This window comes from Lissotriton vulgaris, chromosome 12, assembly GCF_964263255.1.
Source record: "Lissotriton vulgaris chromosome 12, aLisVul1.2, whole genome shotgun sequence".
Classification (NCBI taxonomy): domain Eukaryota; kingdom Metazoa; phylum Chordata; class Amphibia; order Caudata; family Salamandridae; genus Lissotriton; species Lissotriton vulgaris.
The window spans coordinates 808,123,478-808,130,713 of record NC_141700.1 but is presented as its reverse complement, the minus strand read 5'-3'; positions in this window follow the sequence as shown (position 1 = coordinate 808,130,713).

Below are 7,236 nucleotides of genomic sequence, written 5' to 3'. Positions count from 1 at the left end.
ATGCATGCCTTTCAAATTCCTAGCAGTAGAAAAGGGGGTGGTGATCGACGGAGCATCTGAATCAATCAAACACTCAGACCCAGTCAAAAGATCTGGGTTTAATCCATCACCGTTCTTTAGCCCACTCTGCCACCCCAGTTTAGACATGGCCATATGCAAATCAGTCTGACCCTGTGCCTCATGGGAACAGTCCAGCCCGAACTGCCAAGCCATGTCTTCCCTGGACCGGAAACAAGCTTCCGAGGACCGGTTTTTGGCATTCCAGCCGTCTTCAACCCAGCTTGCTTGAATCGAGTGGCAAAGTGAGCAAGGGAGTCACCTCTGAGCATACCCTGCCACACTTATGGTGGCCAAAAGCGGTACAAAGGGGGGTGGTGATGGACGGAGCATCTGAATCAATCAAACACTCACACTCAGTCAAAAGATCTGGGTTTAATCCATCACCGTTCTTTAGCCCACTCTGCCACCCCAGTTCAGACATGGCTATATGCAAATCAGTCTGACCCTGTGCCTCATGGGAACAGTCCAGCCCGAACTGCCAAGCCGTGTCTTCCCTGGACCAGAAACAAGCTTCTGAGGACCGGTTTCTGGCATTCCAGCCGTCTTCAGCTCGGCTTCCTTGAATCCAGTGGCAAAGTGAGCAAGGGACATTTAAAAACTGTCATCATCTGATTCCAAATGATGCCAGTTCTTCCTGATTATGTTATGTATTCATGTGAAAGAATGCAAGCGTTACAGTGCCTCTTTTAGGTGCTGCTCGGCATGTATTAGAGCTTTACTGAGCACCTGCGGAGTTACTCTCTCTGGGGAAGATCTTGTTGCTAACCATTCTGCGGCATTCCCAGTATGCACATTAAAAATGTGGGTGGTACATTTTTTCCTTTTGTTTATCTGTCCTACCGGATGATTGGCTAATAGGGAGTGGAAATGAAAATAGCCATAGTGGAGAATTGAGGGGCATATTAGCAAGGGCCAGATCGCCGCTTTCATGTCACTTTTTGCTGATAAAGCAGCGATTTTTTTATCGCCCAATTACCAAGTTGTTGCTAACAGCAGTTAGCGACAGCTTCCAGGTGATAGCTAGCAGTTTGGGGCCCGCTTTGCATGTCAGCAATATTTATTGCTAATGACATGCAAAGTGGGCGTATCCAAACTGGTAGCGACTGAAAGCAGTCGGTAACACAGCTATGGCCTATTACCGGGGCCCGCGAAGCGTTAAAAAAATGCACGCTAACCGCGTTTATTGCTGGATTTTAACACCTGCTACAATCCTGACTAAGCCATGGTTTTCTATGGGATGTGGATTCTACAGCTGAATCCTCACCTGCCTATTTGCGACCTTTTCCTCAGCGATGGCAATTCATTGCTGGAATTCCCACGTTATTGCTAGAGAATCGCCGCTATTGCTGGTTTATTATCGCTGATAATAACGCGTTATCTCTGCGATAGTCAGCAATAAAAAATACAGTGCTAAGCACGCTTTGCAATAATCTTTGCAAGTCCTTGCTAATGTGGCCCTGCGTTCTCTTATCTGTTGGTTTTAGTGTGCCATAGCAGAGAGGGTGTTGCCATCATTCTCAATGGATAAATCTGGGAAAAAGACCTTAGTTTTGCTCCAAGACCAAGGAAAGAACAGTTTGTGACTTTATTTATTGTGCCATTCCATTAACTTTTCCAGCTCATCCTTTGTGCTCTCCCAAATACACAGAACATCCTCAGTGTACCTTTTCAACAATTTAAGATGGCTGAAGAAGGTACTGGTGTGAGTAGTGGTGATGATATCCTCGAACTGACCTACAGACGTACAAGCCAAACTTGGGTGACAGTGTCTCCCCATAGATGTACCCGATATTTGTAAACACAATCTTTTCCAAATGGAAATCTTTTTTAGTTAGAGACAGTTTAATACATTACATGACAGACATGGGGAATGTATCATAGCACCACTCGCTCCCCTGAATGGGCCATTCAGCAGCCGCCAAGGCCACTCTGAGTGGGACAGTATAGAACTGATGAAAGCACTAACAATCAGAACAGAACAAATGATCACTGACATTCTACTGTGTATAGTCATATTACTGTGGATGAATTAACCCCTTGTCTGCTGATGATGGAACTGCTCCGTCATCAGCTGCGGTGGCGCTGTGCTGATGATGGAGCGGTTCCGTCATGGCCCGCTCGCTGCTCATGCGCAGCGCGAATTCCGCGCCTGCGCTGAGCGTTCTATTGAGCGGGGCGGGCCATGACGGAACCGCTCCGTCATAAGCACAGCGCCACCGGCGGTTCCGTCACCGGCATGTGGCCACCGCGCGGCAGCCCCGCCCCCTTAGCACTGCGGCGGAATAGCCGCCGCAGTGAAGGGGTTAAGAAAAACAGACCTTGGTTGATAAGCATAAAACTATAAACAATTAATTGAACTCGGCTATCAGGACAAATCTCTCCAAGGTGAACCTAGGCTGCTCCATGAACCCTCCTGATTCTAGGTAAGATGCATCCAGGACAATAAGCTCCTGCACGTGCTGAGCAGGTCTACTTGAGTCTCATCTTGCCCTGAGTCATGCACCTTTGCACCCACTGCATTCTTCCTAGAAGAGGCCCAGTCCCTTAGCACTAATGCTGTTACAACAGACAGGTCTAAACCCTGTCCCACACATCACTGGCTGCACCCTCTCTGAATAATGCTCAATACAGTACCATCACTCATCTGGTTCACAACATCACAAAGATGCAGATACAGCCCCCTCACAGGACCTCTGACCCATGGCCTCAGCAGTTATCTTGTGGTCTATTACTGCCACCTCCCTGGCAGGAAAATTGTGTCTCCTAATAAAACAACTGCCTGCCCATCATGGAGTACACCCCTGGCACGGGGTCTATTCCAGGCAGTCCCAACTACAGGAACCACCCCAGGAACCTCCCTCCATCATAAAAGGCCTGTGTCCCCCACCTGTGGACTCTCACGTCTCAATAGGTCAACTGGAAACCCCACTGGGCACAGTGTAAGCCTCACCTCACCCAGGCCCCACTTCTGGCCACTTCTGCGCCACCAAGCAGTCCAGCTGTCGCCCCACCAGGAACCCAAAAGATCCCCATTGAAATTTGACGGGTAGTTCTGAAGGCACTCACTGCAGCCTTCCACCTCACTCTGCCTGTGCCTGCTGAATCTTTGCCTGGAAACCCAGGACCCTGAGTCAGTCACCTCACTCAACTAAGGGAGAGCACTCACTTGTTGAGTCTTTACTTGGCCACGCGGGACACACAAGGGTCCTTAAGTCTGCAACCCAAGACTGGTACATATAATGTACACTAGGAAGAAGTCTGCAAAGGCAAATCCTCTGCAGCCTGAGAGTGACAATACCTAACAGAAACACTTCCCTGCTACTATACTGATGATCAGGGGACATTCCAAGAGTAGGCACCACCCAGCCACCAGAATAAGGCAAAGTGGGCTAACCCACCCCTTACACTCTCTGCATCTACAAGGCCTCTGCCCCTTTGTTCTAGGGTCTGCCCTCATAGGTCCTACCTGATTGGACACCAGGCTGAGCATAACCACAGCCAACATCTCAAGTAAACATGTTTCTAATATAACATTATTCACTGGACAGCCAACTACCCAACTCCAATTTCTTAGCATCTACCACTAACCCATTCTGTGAATCTAGGCAGTCCACCACCCCCATCATACCTTTATAGGGTCACCCACTAGCCCACCTGGATAAATTTGGGCACTCACTTCCCATCCTATGTCTGCTCTGGGGCTACAACTACACCTCCCTTTTCGGGCCTCCCTTGGATAGCTCCTCCTCCTAAACAGATAGCCTTTTTGGAACAATGGGAACCACAACTATTACTCATGTCCCCCACTGTCAGAAAAGTTATTGGGGACCACCTCATGCTCCTGGAGTGAACCCCTAAAGTTGCGACTATGTTCTGGGTACTCTACAACCCCACCTTTCGAGTGGTTTTGGTCTGCACCAATGGTGGGAAAATCTCTACAAAAACAATCCCTCACTGTGGGCTCCCTCTTGAGAAAACTGCCTAGTCCATGGCAGGCCTGAGAATTTCCTAGAGCCCGATCAATCATCTCCTACAAACCAATAGGCAGGGCTCACACCTTAACCCAAATCTATGATGTGGGTGCCTGTGGCAGTCCCTAAGTGACAAAAAAGGACCCTCCTTATACACACCTAGTGTGTGCAGTGCTGGGGTTTAAGGTAGACTATGACTTGGAACACTCAAATGGAAACACAGTGTAAAGCCCACCTCGGCCGCACATCACTTAAAAAAATGTTTAAATATTCATAATAAACACAGTTATTACATTAGTGATTGATACAGCAGAAAAATGTATCTTAAAATAAGTATCATCATTTATAACAGACAGTAAAATAAAATGCTTTTTTTACTTAAAATGCCCTATCCCCAGCATGGATTGTTACATATGTGGTTAGAGGATAAGGAGTGCTGTCACGACAGGACCAGGTTATTCTTCTGCGGCCATGCTCTTTTTTTCTATCAGCATTTGTTGCTGTATTTGCTGTGAGCTACTTCTGACAATGCTTTTTATTTCCTACTGCTTTGTGGGTGTCTATTTATTTAATGATGATGGCTGCTGCTGTGACTATTTTCTTAGCTTAACTTTGAACAATTATCACTGTGACTGTGTGCTGATGCTGTTTAAGAGGGGATACTTGTATGAGTTTCTAGAACTACTTTTCAGGAGTTCAACTTCAATCTAATTTTATTTCAATGCTCCTTTAAATTTAAGTCTTGCTCTTTTGTACAAGGACACTCTATGGGTTCTGGTAAAGTAGGATCTGCATAGAATAGAATAGGGACATAATTTTCTTTATGGAACCCACTGTAATTTTCTTAATTGACTCTAACCATGATTTTCTTGATATTTCTGGAAACTGACTTATCTGATTTACAAACTTGAATAAAGAATGGTCTCTCTGTACTGCTCTGCCAATCAATTACCAGGCTCTCTCATTTACCTTTCAATGGAAGAAAGGTAGGACTTCATACCTGTTTCTTCCTTGGAGCAGCCATCTTGGAATGGTCTCTCTGCACTGTATCAAAAATCTTTTTCCATACTCTCTAAGAAAATGAATGCACTTAAACCCCTTACTTAATATACTTACTACAAGTCCAATCATAATTCACATTTAGAAACAAAACTTCTGACCCAGTCTCCATTTATAATGATCTGAGTAACATGCAACCTGCATATATTTAGCCTGTGAAAACCCTTACAGAGTTTTTAACTCTCACTGTTGTTGCCCTCTCCACCTTGGCTTCAAATATCACCGGCCCCAACGAGGACCTGCTGGCACGGGTGAGTGGGTGGGTGACTCTCAAGACCTAATCTCAATCTATAATAAATGGAGTAACATGCACCATCAATGCATTTAGCTTGTGGATACTGTTACCCTGCTTTTAACTCTATCTGCTGTTGCCCTCTCCACCATGGCTCCAAAAATCACTAGCCCCAGTGAGGCCGTGCTTACACCGGTTGTTCTCAATGCTTATAAGATTGTCTACCACCCTACTCTATCAAAAAATGCTTCTAAGAACTTTAAACATAACCTACTGAAACGGCACCCAGAAATACTGGTCTCAGATGCCTACTTTTGTACGACTAAAGGCATTGTCGTTAACAACCTAATCTTCTTCATTAACAGGAGAATCCGAAGGAGAAGAGCCTTTACTTCCATGCCCAGATCCAAACCGATAAGGAAAACACCTCGAGGTTTCAGACTTTCTATTATACCCTCACTAGTCCTCAAAGCTGATCTCGCAATACCACTATTCAAAAGTTGGAACATTCTTATACAAGGATCAGATATAAACCTAGAACAGTTCGACAAATTCTTTTTGAGGATCAAAAATTCCATGACTAAAAATGTACTGTCTACGACAGCAGATCAAGATCTATCACCCGCAGTGAAACCTCAACCTGGAGCTAGCAGCTTCAACCCCTCCACCTTACCTTCATCATGACCAACCCCCCCAGGCAGCAACAGTGAATCCTTAGTAGTCGAACCTAAACCTCATATAGCACCTGAAATCTGCCTTAACACCAACTTAGCAAGCCCTCGTGTACCCTCTACACTAATGGCTGAATCAAATTGCTCACCCCCCTATAGCTCTCAAATGAGAGAGCTTTAGGTCTTTTACCCACACCTTCTAATGCACATAATTCCCCCCTGTGTGTGCCCCATCCTTACAACCCACTCCCCAACCCACACACCTCAACAGGCCAACCACACATGATCCCCAGTGAAGGAATTAATCTAACACCTCTCCCTCTCCCCACCTCCATTACACCATCCACCAGCCTGCAACCACCCATCAACATCCCTACTTACCTCATGTTGTTTGAGAATTCCACTCTTCTCACTTCATCTCTGCCCTCTGAGGGCTCTCATGTACAGTCTACCCCTTTAACTCTCACACAAACTCCAAACCCTTTCTTCAAGGAGGATAAGCTGCCTGACATCAATAATGATTTTCAGCTAGTTAAAGAGGGCCTCCAGAACTTATTACACGTCTCGTTGAAAATGGAGAATTATGAGATATTCATACGACCTCCAAGATTAACCAACACCAACTCTACCCACGATGATCAAACAATTCTTGAAGGAAATCTCGTCCATGGAAAGTCCAGTGAACCCTTACTGGATCTCAGGTCCATATCCCAATCACCACTCTAAGCTGCATAGGATTGCAGATCACTTGACTGATCCGGAATTCACTCCCTTCTAATATCCTTCAACGCCATGCGTATTGACCATTTTTTCCCAACATTCACTATCCAAAACTATTCCCTCCAATCCGTTTAGAGAATTTGCTGTCAATCTCAGATCCTTGAACAAAGAAAACTTGCTAACTGTCCACACATCCCACCTTCAAAGTGTAAGAACCAAATCTCAAATCAAATTGATGCTCATTCAATGTAGATCGGCAGTAAGGCTTACAGCATATATTTCAGATCTCATATTAACTGAGACTTGGCTCAACGACTCCTCTATACAAATATTTGACATTCTAGTTCCCCCATGTACAGCATCATTAGACTTTATAGACTAGTTAAAATTGGGGGCAGCATCGCCTGCATCTATCGGACCAGTCTCTCCTTGAGACATGCGCAATCAATCCCAATGTCGTACTGCGAACAGCAGCAAATCAAAATTCTGAACAACGACAAGATATTATGCAGACTTCAAATGA